Raw genomic sequence first — 20096 nt, 5'->3', positions numbered from 1 at the left:
TCAGTACATTACATAAACAACACAGCATACAAAAGGTAAATAAAACAAAAATGAGTCGTGGATCCATTTCAGTAAAAAAAAAAAAAAAAAAGTCTACTATTAGGGCCCTAGAAACATTATTTATTCATATGGCTTTAAGATTTGTCAATATTGTCCCCTTTATTAATTTGTTATGTATGGAACGGGCCCAGGGACGTAAATAACGGCCCCGCAGACCTTTGCTGTGCGGAAAGGGCTATAGGCTCCGGGGGGCCTACAAAGACTAAGAGAAAGATGGAAAGAAGGGACCTGTTTTCGAAAAAAAAAACATTTTCTAGGGGGCCCAAATATTAATGCTTGCCCCCTAGAAAAAGTCTAGGAAAAAAATTCAACTTACGGTACTGGCCCTGGCCGATTTATTTTAAAGATTCCTTCCTTTCTTTCATTTGTAAATTGTTCAGTATAAAATAGCTTTCCAGCTGCACGTAAACACAGTGAATTAAATAAATGTGGTCAGTCATAAGAGGACAACTATAAAAACCCCTATTATAACTCTTATGTTTAATACTGGATTTGACAACCCAAAGAATGATGTAAAGTTACATAACATTACGGATTCAGAAGCGCTGTTCTTCTGAAACAAGCCGTATTACTACTTCTTCAAATATTCTTTGATTTATACCTCCTACTTAATCCAACACAAACATAGTATGCCTATCTTGGAAAAACATGTAAGTCTACAAGAAGATTTTTTTTTTTCCATTCCTTATTTTGAGAAATATTTACCGTAGTAGAAACTAATAATACATGAATGAAATGGAATTTCTAGTTCCGCTGTTATGCCCTGTAAACTAAAGGAGACGCGTAATTAATGAAAGCGAAAGACTATGAAATATTGGTGAAATGATAATGGAGGAGGAAAGGGGAAAACTACAGAAAATCCGTGGACACGATGTTGTCCACCAACTACTCGCACAGTCGGGGGTCCAATGAAGGACCTCTCACAACAGAGGTGAGCCTTCTACTACTATACCACCGTGCCCAAACAAACAAACAAACTACTACTACTACTACTACTACTACTACTACTAATAATAATAATAATAATAATAATAATAATAGGATATACCTGTATTTTCTGTACTTCACAGTTTCTCTATTGATGTATTCATTGTAGATTTGAGCCAATAAGCTGTTAAACACCACATCAATTTTTGCACTTTTTTTCACTAGGCCAGCTTTTTTTTTCCTTTGGCAAATTTCAGATATTGAGACTTTTTCTTTCTTTCTTTGATTGTCACTCACTACTCTTTTAGACGTCCATTTAGACAGCCCCCCCCCCCCACCTTCTCAGATTCAATCAGAAATGGTCTCAATCGTTTGTACATCGTTTGTACAGAAATGTGCAGGCGAAATTTTCGTTTGTACACAATTAGGGGCGCCGCCAGAACGAAAACAAAGTGGGGGGGCTGTCTAAATGGTAGCCCCCCCACCTTTTCAGATTCAATCGGAAATGGTCTCAATCGTTTGTACATCGTTTATACAGAAATGTGCAGGCGAAATTTTCGTTTGTACACAATTAGGAGCGCCGCCAGAACGAAAAAAAAGTAGGTGGCTGTCTAAATGGTAGCCCCCACCTTTTCAGATTCAATCGGAGATTGTCTCAATCGTTTGAACATCGTTTGTACAGAAATGTGCAGGCTGAATTTTCGTTTGTACACAATTAGGGGCGCCGCCAGAACGAAAACAAAGTGGGGGCTACTATTTAGACAGTCCCCCCACCTTTTCAGATTCAATCCGAAATGGTCTCAATCGTTTGTACAGAAATGTGAAGGCGAAATTTTCGTTTGCACGCAAATGGGGCGCCGCCAAAACGATAATAAAGTATATGCTGCCTAATTGGTAGCCCCTCCCACGTCCGATTCAAAAGAAAATTATCTCAATTTTTTGTACATCATTTGTACAGTAATGCGCAGGCGAAAGTTTTGTTTCTACGCTATCAGGGGCGTCGACAGAACGAACACACATGGGAGCTGTCTAAGTGGTAGTCCCACCATGTTCGATTGAACCACAAATTGTCGCGATCGTTTATACATCGTTTGTGCAAAAATGTGCAGGTAAAATTTTCGTTCTTACTAAATAATATACGGATGTGAGTATTTTTAATATTTGACCTAGAATTGAAGAAAAGGGTTGGGGATTGCAATTACTATAATTATGTATATATCTCGGGATTGCTCAAATTTAGAGATATGAAAGTTGTTATTTCGACTTCACATTTCAAATGTTAAACCAGTGTATCATGGTTTAACGTTTTCTGATACTTAACCTAAAATGTAAGAAAGGGGGTTCACTAAAATGCTCACGAAATTCGCGATTTTGGATTTTGGATTAATTCTATATTAAAGGCTCAGGATGAAGACAAAATATTGCGCACAGTTGCACGTTGGACCATCTGCTAGTCCTAAGATGATGATGATAATAATAATAATAATAATAATAATAATAATAATAATAATAATAATAATAATAATAATAATAATAATAATAATAATAATAATAGTAATATTATAGTAGAAGCAATTAACTTTGAAAGTACTGGTTAGTGGAACATTAAAAAATGTGTCATATACTATGGAGTATTTACTAACAAGACATGGGATGCAAATACAGGGGATATACAAAAAGAGTGGAAACACCTGGTATAAAAGATTGAGCCATTTCAAACACGATTTGAGTCTGAACATGATGGTGTCGCTGTGGTCACCGGCACATCCCTTGAGGTAAACAGCCTGGCCAATCGAACAGAAGGGCCAATTATAGTTCAACGACCAGTCCGTGCAGGTTATCGTGAATCATGTCTGAACTGATAGAGTTTCAAAGAGGGGAAATTATTTGTGTACGTATTGTGGGAGTTTCCGTAACGAAAGTAGCGGAAATTTTTAGTGTATCAAGAGGTACAGTCTCGAAGATCATGTTTGCCTACGAATGTTTCGGAAAAACCGTTTCAGCGAAGCACCAGCGTGGGCGCAAGTGTGCGTTGCGTGACAGAGACACGCACATTGGGTAGGATTGTGACGAAGCAGATCACCATGGCGCGAAAAGTCAATGCTTAGCTGAATACTGTGCTTACAAAGCCTGTTAGTGTTAAAACAGTCAGAAGAGAACTCCACAAGTAAGGAATTTCTGGCAGATTTTGCATTTCCAAACCACTCGTTACTATTGACTATGCTGCTATACGGAGACAGTGGTGCAACGCCCATAAAAACTGGACAATGGAGAGGTGGAAGACTGGCATCTGGTCGGATGAGTCTTCCTTTACATTGTTTCCAAGTGCTGGTCGAGTTTACGTGTGGAAAACGCCGGCACAAGCGTACAATACAGACTTCTGTTACCAATAGTGATGATTTCGGCAGTTTTGGTGGTCCAGTGATGATTTGGGCAGCCATATGCTGGTATTCTGCCAGACTCATTATCACCTTGCATGAACATGTCACTGCCAAGGACCAAGTAACCATTTTGAGTAACCAGCTGCATTCCACGATGCAAATCTTATTTCCAGATGGTAATGCCATGTTCCAAGATGACAGAGTCCCTGCTCATACAGCTCACATCGTCCAGAACTGGTTCGATGAGCACAAATATGAAGTGTCGCAACTTCCATGGCCCCCAGAATCGCCACATCTCAATATCATCGGGTCCTTGTGGTCAGTTTTGGATACCCGCTACCCACCACCGTCCTCTCTATAACAACGTTCCGCTACTTTGGCGGAAGAATGGTATAACGTCTTTTTGACAACCATACGCGACCTGTATTTCTCCATTCCCCATAGACTACAGGGCGTTCTGCACACGGTCCTACTTGCTCTTAGTGAAGGTAATGTGCATGAAGGGAATCCATATTTTTGTCCATCCCCTGTAACTTTTATTCTTGAATTTGAAATTTAGTAAAAATGATAACAAGGTATAATGTGAAGGAAAATATACGGAACTGTAGGAAAATATATGGAAATAATATTCAATTGAATAATTGTTGCTTCAAATTTATTGTAACTTAAAAGAATGTCTTAGTGAATTTTTGCTCCATGTTCGATTAAATGAATGTACTACATTCATAGATGTACAATATGAACACAATTTAATAAATAGATAGAAATTGATATGGATAAGCAATGACGTAAATATTAAGAATAATTTTTAGCTCCCGCCGTATGAATATGGGAGCTTATAGATTCCTACAAGATGTTTTGTAGGTTTGTCTATCTCTCTCTTTCTCTCTGTGTGAATGTGATGTTTTATTTCTCCGTAAATACTGATCGGATCTGAACTAAATTTCGTGAGCAAGTCAATAGAATATAGCTATATTTGGTACTTCCTCTGACCCTTCTATGGGTGCTGATATGTGTGTATGCGATACTCTATTTCTTGGTAATTTCAGATCTAAATCAAATTTGGTGATTAGGTAACCCATCGTCTAATTAATAAAGATCACTATATTCTGCGAACCCTCTCTGACCTCCGAGGAGTGATGGGGGTTACATGTAAAAGTAATGTGTCGGATCCATAGTTCAGAGGGTCTGAAAAGAATAGTGATACTTCTGATGTCATTCAAATATGGTAAAGACGGGGCAAACGGACATGCTAAGCAGTTTTCTGTTGCTTGTATGAATACGAATGACCGAAGAGAACTCAAGATATTTCTTACAAACCAGTATGCTTTGTACAAAGTTAAAGTATAACAAAGAAATCAGTTTGTCAATTAGTCAAGGATATATTGAACAATTAGTATACAAGGGTGCAAGATGTCCATATGCCCCATGGGGTGGGGCAGAAGGACAAAAATAGTGGGGCAAACGGACAGTTACAGTTACAGTTTATAAACCACTAACACTGTTACAATGAATGCGTACAAAGTATGCATGACGACCATTTGGATCGAATTTCACATGGAACCAGAAAAAAAAACATGTACACATTACCCAGTCTTCTCCATCGAGATATCGTTTCCACGAGTTAAACTTCTAGCTGTAGCATAGGACAATGATTGCGCTACAAGTGTTTTGTGACGTTGTATGAAACCATGCTCCCAATCTTTACCAGCCATTTTTGCATCATTATTGAATATGTTTTTGTATGTGTTCTCAACAGCAAAGTTGTACGACAATTTTCGTAATTCGCGTAGAGTTAGCCCAAATCCTATTTCGTCCATTTTTGCATCATTATTGAATATGTTTTTGTGTGTGTTCTCAACAGCAAAGTTGTACGACAACTTTCGTAATTCGCGTAGAGTTAGCCCAAATCCTATTTCGTCCAAGGCAAGTAGATAGATGTTTTTCTAATTCATTTTCTGCTGTGCTGAGAATGTTGTATGATTTCCAAACTTTCGGATTATGTGCGATGAGATAACGCTCGTCGTAGTGTATTACGAGGGACATTGAAAGTTGTCGCTGCAGTTGACAGAGGTATCTTGTCTTCACGTACGGCTCTAACAGCAGCGGCTATGGACTCATTTTCCTATTTGGATCTGTGTGTTGTACGAGATCGATAACGTACCATCTTTGGAAGAAATGGTAGTACTAGTAAGAAACCTCTTAAGTAATATACATACACAGAAATATTGTTTTTCTAACCATTTAGGTCACTGTCCGTTTGCCCCGCTAATTGCGTGTCCGTCTGCCCCGCACACACATTGGTTTCAAATATTTCTGACCCTACTCAATATATAGCACGCAACATTAATTTACTCTAGTGGTGCGTGTGACTATCCATCTATTGTTTGCTGCTCCTCCCGCGAATGTTTAGCAACTTTCCTTCCTTGTCAAATATTTAATTTCTGAAGTCGAGTTTTTAGAAATCACGTTCTGGGACACTTGCCTCCGCGTAATTGTTGCCAATTTCTTCGCAATAGTGCTGTACACATACGATATTCAGTGAATCCTACTCCTGCGATGTGAAGCACGAACTATAACCAAACACCACACACGACTCAGCTCACTGTTGCCAGGTTAGCATATTTCCTATTACTATATTTCTTAACTCCTGTCCGTCTGCCCCCACCGTCCATCTGCCCCGTCCTTACCATACCATTTTAGCCCCCACCGTCATGGGGGTTCAGAGGGAGGAATAATCGAAAACAGACGATATTAGTGTCGAAGGAACAGTTTCCAGGATGACTGAGATGAATAGTGACAGATTCAATGCCGTTTTAAGTTCAAGTTCATCCGTTATCGACATAGAGTGGCATATAGAAATAATCAAATTAATGTTTAAATGGGAATAATAAGGACCAACACAGTTTGTGTTTCACGCTTTGCAAATCGAGAGCTTCTGAGTTCGGTTCACAGACTGTTCCTCAGCTTCTACTCTTTCCAACTACGGTATTTTTAAAGTCCGTACGTGTTTCACCCACTCCACTTAATACATTTACAGTATATTGACGATTATCGGAATAGGAGATAGCGAGAACTGGTGTTTTGCAATCTAGCGTTCTAATAATAGGTACCATTTTCAATCTCAGCAATCGTTATTCAACCGGTTAAAGTTGATCGCTAAACTGCAAAAACAGTAATACACAGCTGTAGCCCAATCCCCTTTCTTACTTTCTAGGCTAAATATCAAAAAACGTTAAAACACGATACACTGCTTTAACATTTCAAATGAGAAGTCGAAATAACAACTTTCATATCTCTAACTTTGAGCAAATCCTGAGATATATACATAATTATAATAATTGCAATCCCCATTCCTTTCCTTCCATTCTAGGTCAAACATAAAAATACTCACATCCGTATATTATTTAGTACAAACGAAAATTTTACCTGCACATTTTTACACAAACGATGTATAAACGATCGCGACAATTTGTGGTTCAATCGAACATGGTGGGGCTACCAGTTAGACAGCTCCCATGTGTGTTCTTTCTGTCGACGCCCCTGATAGCGTAGAAACAAAACTTTCGACTTTGCATTACTGTACAAAGGATGAACAAAAAATTGAGATAATTTTCTTTTGAATCGGACGTGGGGAGGGGTTACCAATTAGGCAGCATATACTTTGTTATCGTTTTGGCGGCACCCCAAATTGTGTGCAAAAGAAAATTACGCCTGCACATTTCTGTACAAAGACGTACAAACAAGTGCGACAGTTTGTCATTGAATTCGACATGGTGGGAGGTCTACCATTTACGCAGCCCCCAGTTTATTTTCGTTCTGGCGGCGCCCCTAATTGTGAAAAACGAAACTTTTGCCTGCACATTTCTGTACAAACGATTGAGACCATTTCCGATTGAATCTGAAAAGGTGGGGACTACTATTTAGACAGCCCCCAGTTTGTTTTCGTTCTGGCGGCGCCCCTAATTGTTTACAAACAAAAATTTTGCCTGCACACTTCTGTACAAACGATGTACAAACGATTGAGACCATTTCCGATTCAATCTGAAAAGGTGGGGGCTGTCTAAATGGTAGCCCCCACTTTGGTTTCGTTCTGGTGGCGCCCCTAATTGTGTACAAACGAAAATTTCGCCTGTACATTTTTATACAAACGATGTACAAACGACTGAGACCATTTCCGATTGAATCTGAAAAGCTGGGGGCTGTCTAAATGGTAGCTCCCCACTTTGTTTTCGTTCTGGCGGCGCCCCTAATTGTGTACAAACGAAAATTTTGCCTGCACATTTCTGTACAAACGATGTTCAAACGATTGAGACCATTTCCGATTGAATTTGAAAAGGTGGGGGCTACCATTTAGACAGTCCCCCCACTTTGTTTTCGTTCTGGCGGCGCCCCTAATTGTGTACAAACGAAAATTTCACCTGCACATTTCTGTACAAACGATGTACAAACGATTGAGACAATTTCCGATTGAATCTGAAAAGGTGGGGGGGGCTACCATTTAGACAGCCCCCCACTTTGTTTTCGTTCTGGCGGCGCCCCTAATTATCTACAAACGAAAATTTCGCCTGCACATTTCTGTACAAACGACGTACAAACGATTGAGACCATTTCCGATTGAATCTGAAAAGGTGGGGGCTACCATTTAGACAGCCCCCACTGTTTTCGTTCTGGCGGCGCCCCTAATTGTGTACAAACGAAAATTTCGCCTGCACATTTCTGTACAAACGATGTACAAACGATTGAGACCATTTCCGATTAAATCTGAAAAGGTGGGGGGGGCTGTCTAAATGGACGTCTCTTTTAGTACTCTAAATTCCCGTTGCCTGGCTGCAAATCATATTGTCACTTGATGCATATACATTTTAAATTTACCATTACCCATTGTTATCGACAGTAAAGATCAGTTTCATGTTTTAACTGTTGCCTAACAATTGATGTAATGTAATTACAGTACATGTGGAGTTATTGTTTATTGTGGTTTGCAACAAGTGTTACGTAAGTAAGGAAAATTAGCGTTGCTTACCTATTGTGTGTAAGCTAGAAGTTAGCGTTCTTGCATTGCAATCGAGAAGCCCCAGGTTCAGATATGTAGTCGGCCATTCTTGCTAAAGTTTCCCTTCAGTTCCACTTCCACCAACGATTGTTCGCTGACTGTCAATTATACCATTGTAAACTAGTATTGCAGACTGTCTTTGGAAACTTGCTTAGACGACCCTACCGAGGGCTTGCTGCGGCGTATTCCTAAAGGTTGATTCACACGTGACATTTTGTCCGGAAGGAAGTATGACTTCAACGTGTTCGAGGTACCTCTGCACGAGTTAGAACGTAGGCAAACCCAGAACGCCAATCCATCCTCCCTCCCTCCGGTGCTCAGATGTTTCTGGATTTGGGTTGGACTCTGCCAGGCTGTAGTCATACCCTGGGATTCGGGATTCTGTATCTGACACCTCTACGGAAGTACCCCCCTTTAGTTTCAACAGTACAGTGTTAGTTATGGTAGAATGTCTGTACACAGTTACCTTGAAGTCTTAAGAGTCATAAACATCGGTATAATCACCATTAATGTCGTAACACAGCTGAATACTGCGCCAAGTTCTCGCAGATGTTTTGCGGAGATACGCCAGAGTCACGAGGGTGAAGGCGTGTTCCACAGCTGATCGTAATTCCTGCATTGTGTGATATCGAGTGTTTCTTACTCGCTGCTTTACGAAACCCCAGAGAGCATTGTCTGGAGTCGTCAGATCGGGACTTCTTGGAGGCTAGGCAAAGGGAGCTGGTGAAGATGCACAACCTCTTCCAATCCAGCGGCCAGAAAACGTCTGATTCCGGTAATTGCGCATGTGAATCGCTAAGTGCGCTGGTGCTCCATCCTGCTGTATCACAACAGTGTCTTTTATACCATTTTCTTCCAGTTGAGGCACCAACCACTCATTAAGCATCTCCATGTAAGAATGTCCATTAACATTATCTTCGAGGAAGTACAATTAGGGGTACGCCCATTTCCGGACCACGCTGTACTAACAGAAGGTGAGTTTGTCTTTCAACGCTCGGATACCGACAATGTAAATGATGGTAAGACTCCTGCTCCCTAGGGGGAGTACTCTCCCTCCACCAGTAGGTATAACTGGGAGATACTCAGGACTTTGGTCTGGTCGTAGAGTAGGCTTATCCCACTCCCGTACTTGTAAGATAAGGTTACCGCAGCATGGCAAAAAGGTTTGAGGGACCTTGAATATGCACCTGATGCACAGCAACTACTACACAGATAAGTGCAACTACAGCCCGGACGGTCTAACGGTATCGACCTCAAGTAGAGCAATAGCTCGGATTTCATTCCTTTCAGGCGAAGTGTAGGAGTAGACCACTAAGTCGCATGTCTTTGAAAACTAGTTAACTAAATAAATATTACCTACGTACTTGCAAAATATAAATCTGCCATTTGTCCCTATTTGAAGAAAGAGATTTTTAAAATTATATAAATAAACACCCTAACTTAGTAATAATAGACCTAATTTTAAAAACTATATACGCTCTTGGGTATAAAGAAACGCTCTATTCCTATGAAATAAAACATGACTTCACAAGTAGATTCACGTATTGTTTGGTATATTGTACAAGAATAGATGAGAATGAAATGGTAAGACTAATTTTGACATTTTATTTTATCTTAATTATCCATACTACGTGAAAGTATTCTTATTGTATAGATGGGTGTCGTTTTGAGTCAACTGTAATTCCGTTTAAGAATCCAATATGCAGAATTACCATATTCTTATAACTGGACAAATAATAAACAAATATGAAAAATTCATTCATTATGTATAACACAAGTACAACTAGCCTTTGGCGCTCAAGACCCAGGTTCGATTTCCGGTGGGAATTTATGTAATTCGGATCCCACGTCAAGCTACAGGTCCACGTCTTATATAGATTGCTGCTGGAAGAGTCACTAAGTTGAAATGAACCAAATCAAACAAGTACAACTGGACAATTCATGTATCTGTATGGGTGACTGTTTCAATTTCCCTGACCCTTTATTTGCCCATATTCAGTATATGAAATGAAATGAAATCTTAATTTAACATATAGAGAACGCTTAGTGACAATTGAGATATATTGGATAAAGTATTAGTGAATGAATTTCACATATCTGTACTAACTAGAATCATATTCTAAATGTAAAATAACTTTTTTTTTTTTTTTTTTTTAAGCCCACGATTTGCTACTCCCATTAAAAAGAAAAGGCAGGACCTCCAGAGTATAGTTTCCATTCAGGTGTTAGTGACGACGACGAGAGATTAACTTCTATACTAAAACCCACAACTATTAAGCACCCTTCAAAAGTGTTTTAATTTAGTTTAATTTGATCCCAGCTCTTTTACTGAATTAATATAATGAAGCTTTTGTTACCTACAAACCACTTACGTCACTAGACCATTACCTCACAAAACAAAAAAGCAACCAGTACAGATGCTGCTGCTTCTATCTGAAAGCATGTTATAAAAATTGAATGAAGTGAAAAGACAAGTAAATCCACAAAGGATATCCATCCATCTCTTATCTATGCACATGCTGTACAGTTGTTGTCTCCACCGAGAAAAGGAGCAATGAAGAGAGAGAAACGCACAAAGAGAACGTCTCCGTCCGCAGTGCAGAAACACCCCTCTTCTTGTACGCCTCAGTTGCCATAGCAACAGTGGCCATAGCAACGAGGTTCCAGAGCTGCAGCAGTGCGACACACCAACAGCCAAGAGCCGAAAGCAGGATTGACATGCCTTCTCAACTTCAAATTTCCACTGGCAAATTAGAAAAATACTATTGTACTATTATATAGATTACTGCTGTTAATTCGAACAAGGGATTCTTCGAATATTCGAATAATATCGATTTATTCGAGTAAGTGTTCCAATAACTTAAATGAAATGGAATTTCTAGCTTAACGCCCACGATTATGCCCTGTAGAATAAGAGGAACGGATGATTAATGAAAGTGAATGATCAAAAAAGTATTGATGGAATGAGTATGTAGAAGAAAACGGGAAAACTCCGAGAAAACCCACAGACTCGATGTTGTCCACCACAAACTTGCGTGAACGAGAATCGAACCATGGATCTCTCGCGCCAAAAGTAAGTTCGAATAATTATTTAGTTATTTGAATAATGAGTAGTTATTCGACTAATTATATAAATAATGAATAATTAATTATTCGTCTAATTATTGGAATAACGAATAATTATTTGATAATTATTCGAATAACGAACAGTTATTGGACCAATTATTCGAATAACAAATAATTATTTATTCTACTAACGAATAATTATTTGACAATTGTTCAAATATCGAATAGGTATTGAACCAATTAGTCGAATAACGAATAATTATTTATTCGAATGTAACTGGAATAACGAATAGTTATTCAAAACAAATAATTACTCGACCAATTATTCGAAAAACAGCAATAATATGAATATTTACATTACAATCCCAATGCTTACGAGCGAGAGAAGCTTATATGCAAGGATCGAGACAGATTTTGTTTTAAATCTTCAAAGTAACGGAAAAGTAAGATCAAACTTCGGTCCCCAGAACATCGTAGTACAGCAAAATGGCGCCTCCGATATTAATATTTTACAGTGAAATTTTGTTGCACTGAAATAAGATGTTAGCTGAAGACTGTGGAGCAAGCAAGCTTCTCAGTTGCAGCAAGTGACCTGCCAATAATGGCAGATTATCACGATGATGATGATGATGAAATAAGACAATTCTCAAGAACCTGTTGTCATATCCACTTCAGAATCTACATTGCTTCAACATGAATTTACATAGAAAAGCTTATATTTATTAGATAAAGGAGTATATATATATATATATATATATATATATATATATATATATATATATATATATATATATATATATATATATATATATATATATGAAATAATATGGTATGACAATAATTGCAAGAGGTATTTCTGTAATCTTTCAGCTTACCATATTTTTAACATTCTACACCATGTTCTAAGGTTTCTATTTTTGCCAAAAGTCTGGATTTTCTTCTGAATACTCCTGGATAAGAAAGACGTTTGAGAAAGTTGCCAACCACTGCATACGAAATTAACACACATGTATAAGTCAAAATCTGGCGATCATTTTAAAATATCTCTTCCGCCTCATCATCATCAAACAGGATAAATTTCAATTAGGTCCCTATATTTTGATAAAATTAAAATTAACTATAGGCAAGAAAAGTTGAAATTTTGATTTGTTATAGAGAAAGTTTGAAATTCATTAAATTGAAAGGGGAACAAGACTACAAGTAATTTCGCAATTCTAAAAATTTTGTTATATTAGCATTTGTTATAACGACATTTTATATAAAGTGTCTATTAAAATAGTTACGTATTTGAGATATTGTTGGCTGCCACAAAAACTTGGCCGTTCATCAATTACATGTAATAAGGAAATACAAATTGAAAATTGAACAAAAACAAGAAATCAACAGTGAGCTCCTCTGAATGGAGACGTTACATATTGACTGAACACTGCCTACAATTCTGCCTGACAAATTCTCGGACTTGAGTTGTGTTTTTGTGTTTCGCGTCCTTATGCCAATACAAAAGTTATAAAAAAAATAATAATAATAAAACGGAGGCTACTATTAGACCGGCCGCATATTGAGCAAAAGCAGGACAGCCAGGCCGAGAAAGGAGAGGATGAAGAGAGAGCCTTAAAGCGCTGAATATATGCATCAGTCATAACGTTTGAGAGGCCTTCGTGTAGCACGTGCTCGAGTGAATATACCTACGAGGTTTTGTTGCATTGCTCACAGTACTGTACCTCGGCTCCACTGCCTCTCCTCTCATCAGTATGCCCTCGGCCTTAGAGTGGGCTTCGGACAATAAAAGGAACTTCAATACGTTTAATTCTGCGGACGCACAGACTATCACGCAAGATTAATCCTTACAGTACAAACCGTTCCCAAGATAAGGTCTTTCAAACGCTTTATGTAGTCCAAAAATGCGGAGAAGATATTCTCAAACTGGATCCTACAAATCCTCACGAGCAGTTTTCAAGAAAATCGAGACAATTTATGTAAACCTAGAAACTGACTTTATATGAGAACCACATCACTTACTAAGGTGAAACTAACACTAAAATATATGCCCATCAAAAGCATTTCCACGATGACAGTGCACATTTTTATTAATGGGATAGCACAAAATTAACAATAATTCTTAAAACTTTAATTTTCCGTTTATGTAATGTATGCGTAATATCAAATTGGAAGATGTCATTGTGCGGATTATAATAATGTATAATGCACATATTTCTAACCTGGAAATGCGAGTATGAAATATAAAATGCATTAACATTTGCTTACCAAATTTAAATTTGCCACTAAATGTAAGGATATCATATTCTTCAATGAGTTGACGATCGCTGCTTATAGACTATTGGCTGAATTAAAAAAGCTGTTAACGTCATTATTTGTTAATATTTTTAACAAAACAAATATAAGTTTTAAAAGACGTTCTGAATACTTTCTGTGTTATTTTGAATTTGAGAATATGTACTTGAAGGACAAAGGGTTAACAAACGAAATAAAACAGTTGTATTGCACTACATAATTAAGTGTAAAAGTACACTACTGACATATTTAATGCAGTTTCCTGTTTTAGGCTTCCACTTGATTCCACTGAGTGACATTAATTTTCCCCTTCGTGTAACAACGTTGTCTATGAGTAAGGAGAAAAACTTACGGATTACGGTGAAAGTTCAGTATTCCGAAGAGTCTTCCTCTTGTAGACATTGCAAATCGCAGAGAGTAATAGTTACAACTGAACGAATGTTAGGGAAAATTCCCTGTATTTTATTTAAAATGGATGACTAGTTACTCACTGCCAAGCAGCTCATCTCTACTGAAAAGGAAGCCTGATTCGAGCCCAGAACACGTGAGTCTGTGCAAACAACAATTATTTAGTTACGACTTCAGAAGATTTCTTTTCAGAAACATGTTGTTTGTTTAATAGCAAGATTTTTATGGATATTTATGTGGTTATGTTCATGAATTGCGAGTAACTAATTTAAAACTTTCAATAGGTGACTTTCAAAGAGGAGTAATTTATGAAATATGTAATAGTAAATTCTCTTAAAACTCTGGACTTGAATTGAACATAATTGCTTGGAAACTTTGCTTACTCAAGCTTAGTGCGTTGCCTCTGAAGATATTCATCCCTCTACTATATCTTAATTCTTACCTGCATCAACTTCTAGTCTACGAAACCACATTTATTTATTTACTTATTTATTTAACGAACAACCAAATGCAGACTGTAAGCCCAACTTACATTGGAATCATTTGCATGAAAAGGTATTCTTTTCTCCCGAATGTTCAAGGGCGAGCGACTAACGCATTTGTTATATTCCTATCTTTTCACCATGGCAATTTCTCAATCCATACATATCCAATTCGCTCCCTTCTTAATTTTTTAATATTTCTTTATGCACTTAGAGCGTATTTTGATACATTTTACAAGTGTGTTAATGTGTTATAATATGCAGTAATCAGATTGGATGGATATGCAGGGATAGGACATATTTGACTATACCCTTAGTAGAAGATGCAAAAGAGAAAGAAAAACAGACCATTTCAATTAATGAAGTTATTAAATAGAGTAATTCCTCGGTCAAAACGATGCTAGTACATGGATATCTATAGTCCATTGTAGCTTCTAAATTTGCAACAAGTGACGTGTCATTGATGGCAGAATGTGAAGGAGTAAAAATAGTACTCACTTAACGCAGTTTCAACACTGATCATATTCAGTAATGTAAAATTTTCCTCAGTATCTTTCCGAAAACAATTTTTAAAGGATGGTCCTAGATTAAAACTGGACACATTTTTGTAATTACACTGGCTATAACAGCACTATCCATGGCTTTGGATTGGATGTTGTAACAAAATAAACGCTGACCAAAGCTTGAACACACATACTGTATTTTAAACTATAATGTCTATATAGTGTCTGATGAAGGATATGTTAGATATCTGAAACAGTAACACTTTAAAATACAATGTGTGTTGAAGCTTTGGTCATCGTTTATTTTGTTACACTGACTGACACAAAACTGAAACACTTTAGGAATGGTCCGATGTCGACTTAATTTCGAACGTGTGCAAAGCGTCGGTAAGTTGCAATGATCTGTGACAGCTAGAACGTTTCACTAGAGTGCATTACTGTTGTCGCCACGTGACTGCGTCTATGTTAGGGTATATAAGGGGCGTGCGCAGTGTCTGGTGGTTAGTGAGTATTGTGAAGGACTACGCTTAATGCCACGTATTTGTGTGGGTTAACGTTACCGTATTTGACAAATTTTGAAAGAGTCCTCATTGTAAGTTTGCATGTACCCGGCTGGTCGAATCATGCAATATCCACCCATGTGGGGCATTCGAATGTGACAGTGACCTGATATTAGACTGAGTGGGAACATCAGGGAAAACTACACGTGTCGTCAAGGTTCTAGTCGACCAAGTCTGACCACAGTGTTTGGTGCCAAGTATATTGCAATCTCTTTACATCTGCGCCAGCCTTTCCCATACAACTAATTGGAGTTGTAATAAGTTTTCTTTTTAAAGACAAATTTGAAATTATATATGTAAAACAAGTAGAAAACAAAATGATTCTCAGACTCTGTGAGATTAGTTTCTAATGTAGACTTACACAATAAAGAAGAAACAACCATGAAATTTGAACCTACGTTTCCTGTATTTTGTGTAACCAATTTAATGAACATGTAGCAGTGTCACGTGTACATCGCGTAAAGAGGTTTTGTTTGTATGGAGTGATATCCAAATTAATATTGAAACTGGGAGTGGTAGTCATTTACTTGTCTTCTTTTTATTCAAAAATGTGATTTACTTTCTGGATAGCCCTCGTATTCTCCATAAATCTATTCTCTCCGTGTAAGCCCTCGTATTTTACATAAATTTATTCTCTCTGTGCGAAGAACGGGCATTTCAGCTATTTTATATATAAATCAAACCTCTAAAATTAGGATTCGGTGTTGGAAACAAATGATGTGGAAAGAGAAATAATTGTGTCTCGTTATATTAATTAGTAAATATATTTACACTGAGAATGAATTGATTTATTGTGTGCTTGACTAAAACATACCGCTGCATCCTTTTTTACAGTGTGCGGCTTGCATTTCGTATCATTTGTTTGTGGAGAGGACCAACCGCTATAAATGTCGATTACCCTTCACACAATAGAAGCCACCGGTGTTGTGTGCTGAAGAGAGTTGCTTGTGCTAATGTTTGGAAATTATTAGGCGTAACAGTGACAAATGTGTGTTGGGGAAACGAAATGACAGTTGTATGCCAAGTCCTCCTCGTTTCGAAGAGGGAATCATAAGATGAGGAAAGCGGATTGGAAAATCTCTCAGAGTTGCCAGGTATACGAGAATTTTGGGACAGCGTTGAGGCACGTAGGGGTAACTGAATAGTCCGGACATCGACAGGAGCGACTTATGAACTAGTGCTGTTGAAATTATTCGAATATTCGTTATCCGTTTTTTTCTGTTATATGAATAATTGCTCCAATAATTATCCATTACTCCAACGATTATCCGAATAACGAACATATGAAGATTCCATTATTCAAATAAGTAGTTATTCAAATTTTAACAGCACTATTTTGACCAACATGACGTTTGAGTTCTCCATTCGATAGAACATAAAAAATTATCTGAAAGAATTCGCGTCACTCTTACCGTTCCCAAGATATTGGCAAAAAAAAAAAAAAAAAAAAATCCGATTTTGGAAGATTTAAGGAGCCATATCTCGGGAACCGTAAGTCATAGAGAGATCCTATTGATGTTGATCAATACCTAAGAGAATGATGAACATTTTGGTACCGAATAGTAACCAGTGGCCGCTGACCAACTGTCCACCATTCTCCAAATATTGGCTCAAAATGTTCGGATTTCGGGAGATTTAAGAAGGCATATCTTGGGAACCGTAAGTTATAGAGAGGTAATATTTTGCGAATTTTTCAATTTTGAGTCCTCCATTTTGAGCATTTGTCTTTGTAAAACAACATATAGACTAGTAGAACGTTTTGACAGAACTTATATGAAACGTGGAAAAAATTTAGTACTCAAGGAAAATGTGTGTATATATATAGACGCTCTAAGTGCATAAAGAAATATTAAAAAATTAAGAAGGGAGCGAATTGGATATGTATGGATTGAGAAATTGCCATGGTGAAAAGATAGGAATATAACAAATGCGTTAGTCGCTCGCCCTTGAACATTCGGGAGAAAAGAATACCTTTCCATGCAAATGATTCCAATGTAAGTTGGGCTTACAGTCTGCATTTGGTAGTGCATTTGGTCTAAATCTAGTGAAGTACATTTAATGCATGAAATAATATACAGCACGAAAAGTCCATTCGGCCTCGTTTCGGCCTAGTTTCTAAACAATCCAATTCAAGGGCGTTCAATACCCAATCAACCCCCAAGTTCAGTAGCATCATCAGTTGATATCCTCCGTTAAGAAAAGTGACAGTACTAATAACAAATATGCGGCAAAATATCGGACACAATCTTATGAAGAAAAAACATTCAGTACAAGAGCAACTGTTATGTACAGCGAACTGAACAACGCCAACTATTATCATTCACGCAGAAGTGATTATGTTAATGTAAATCTAACCCAAAATTACTGCCACTTTCGTGTAGGTGTAAGGATGTTAACTGTGAACTTAATCCAAGCGCAAGTCTGAACTAAATCAGCACACAGTTTCGCTTTCACTTTATTCAAAATTTCCATCACTTGTCACCCACCAACAAGTATATTAAAAATAGGATTCAATACTTCTATGATCGTGTACAAGAGTTCCACATTCATTTGCGACTCTTGCTCAAGTATGTTCAACATCTTTTTTTTTAACATGAAAATCTCAAGTCTTGTTCAAACTTTCTTTGACTGAGTAAAATAGGCTTTACCCAAGAGTTCTCAATCTTTCCCACCGACGTACCAAATATTAATTATAGAAAATATTACCATACTATTAGTCAGACACGAAGACATGAATTTATTTCAGGGAGGTCCAAACCTTTTGGGGGCTCCAAATTCAACACGAAGACAAATTATATTAAAATTTGCAAAATCACCCCTCTAATTTGACTAATATTACACAAAAGTTGGAATTTCGGAGCAAGACCAACACCTATTCCTTGCCCTGCATACATCTCTGCTCAAAGTTATTGTGAAAAGGTATTATTTTCTTTTTTATCTCAGAGACAAAATTAAAATCGCATTGATTTATTTTGTAACTAAATTAAAATTGTATTTTTTTTAGATACTTAAAAGGAGTCAGATACAAGTTGAAACACCAACTTCAAAAAGCAGATTATTAAAACAGATTGTCAGATCTGTAGAATAGATTATTAAAACACGCCAATGTAAAACATAATAATAAACATAAAAATAACATTAAGTGAATACAGTTTCCTGATTATAGTACTTCAGTTCAAGTCCGCCATACTTCTCATTTTTTGTCTCAAACAAGAGAATTATTTTCACACAACAGAAGGTCTTCGTGACACCCGCAGTATTTCGGATACTACCAATGGTACGAGTGCCACAAATTGAGGAACCATGGCCTAAAAGACAATATAATAAATAATTATTCGATCTGTTTCCAGATTAGATGGAACCCAGGATCTTATGTATGTATAGCACTTTAAGGGAAGAAGTGTCGAATTTCAAGGGTTACAAAGAGGATGACTGTTGAGTGTCCCGATGGCATAATCATCCTCCAACTGCGCCCGTCAGACATGGTGTATTATAATGCAAGTCTCAAGTACTATAAAAATATTATTTTCGGTGTACAACAAAATAAGTGCCCCTCTAAAAAAAAAAATTAAGTTGGCGTTGTCACTGCGTAGTACATGTACCTATTTCCTAAAACAGAAATACTTTAAATACTATCACGCTTACTTGTATAAAGTATGATTTGATAATAACTTTTATCGATCGGAGAGTATTAAAAATTGATCGCTTTCTCGCTATCTCCACTTTTCAAAAATACAGAAAATGCTAGATTTTAAGATCTGTGGGAAGCGTTCGGTCAGTGTCCGAAAAGAAAAGATGAAAACAAAAAGAGAATCGACGACAACTTGATCACACGCAAGAATCCTTGTGCTTTGAAATCGGCGTGTGAGTCACCGGTTAAAAAGAAAGGAAAAGAAGAAGAGTGTAGGCGACCACGCAGACAGGATGTCTCCTCTCAACAGTTGGCACACCTTCAAATAAGAGCGCAAATCTTAACAGCTACACAATGCATTTTCACAAAAGTTAACTGACCCTATAAGTACAATAAGGTTATCTGACAAATCTCTCCACTTTTAAACCACCTAATGGTGCTTCATTCTCTTTTAAGAGACACTCATCGTACTTTACATATCATACCTGACCACTTGTGTTCAACAAACTTATGAACAATAAATAAAAATAATATAACAGCTAGACAAATTCAAACACCTATGACTTTGTAACTAAAATTAGTAATATATTTATAGTTTCAAAATCATCTACATTGCTCATTTCAAATTATGGTGAACGAATACCTGCATCATACTTGTTTATTCCATTGATTTCTACTGTGAATTGTTTGTCTGGTTTCTCTTCAAATCTATTTAAATATCTCTTAATTC

At 37.3% G+C, this 20096-nt stretch overlaps 1 protein-coding gene across 3 annotated transcripts in view; it reads right to left on the bottom strand.

Moving 5' to 3' along the window:
* The window catches only part of Khc-73 (Kinesin heavy chain 73), a 571786-nt gene that overhangs the window by 350841 nt on the left and 200849 nt on the right, over positions 1 to 20096 (bottom strand). The window lies entirely within an intron of this gene.

The sequence above is a fragment of the Thermobia domestica genome, chromosome 4 (genome assembly GCF_964235325.1).
Source record: "Thermobia domestica chromosome 4, izTheDome1.hap1.1, whole genome shotgun sequence".
Lineage (NCBI taxonomy): Eukaryota > Metazoa > Arthropoda > Insecta > Zygentoma > Lepismatidae > Thermobia > Thermobia domestica.
This window is presented reverse-complemented; position numbering and strand designations above follow the sequence as displayed.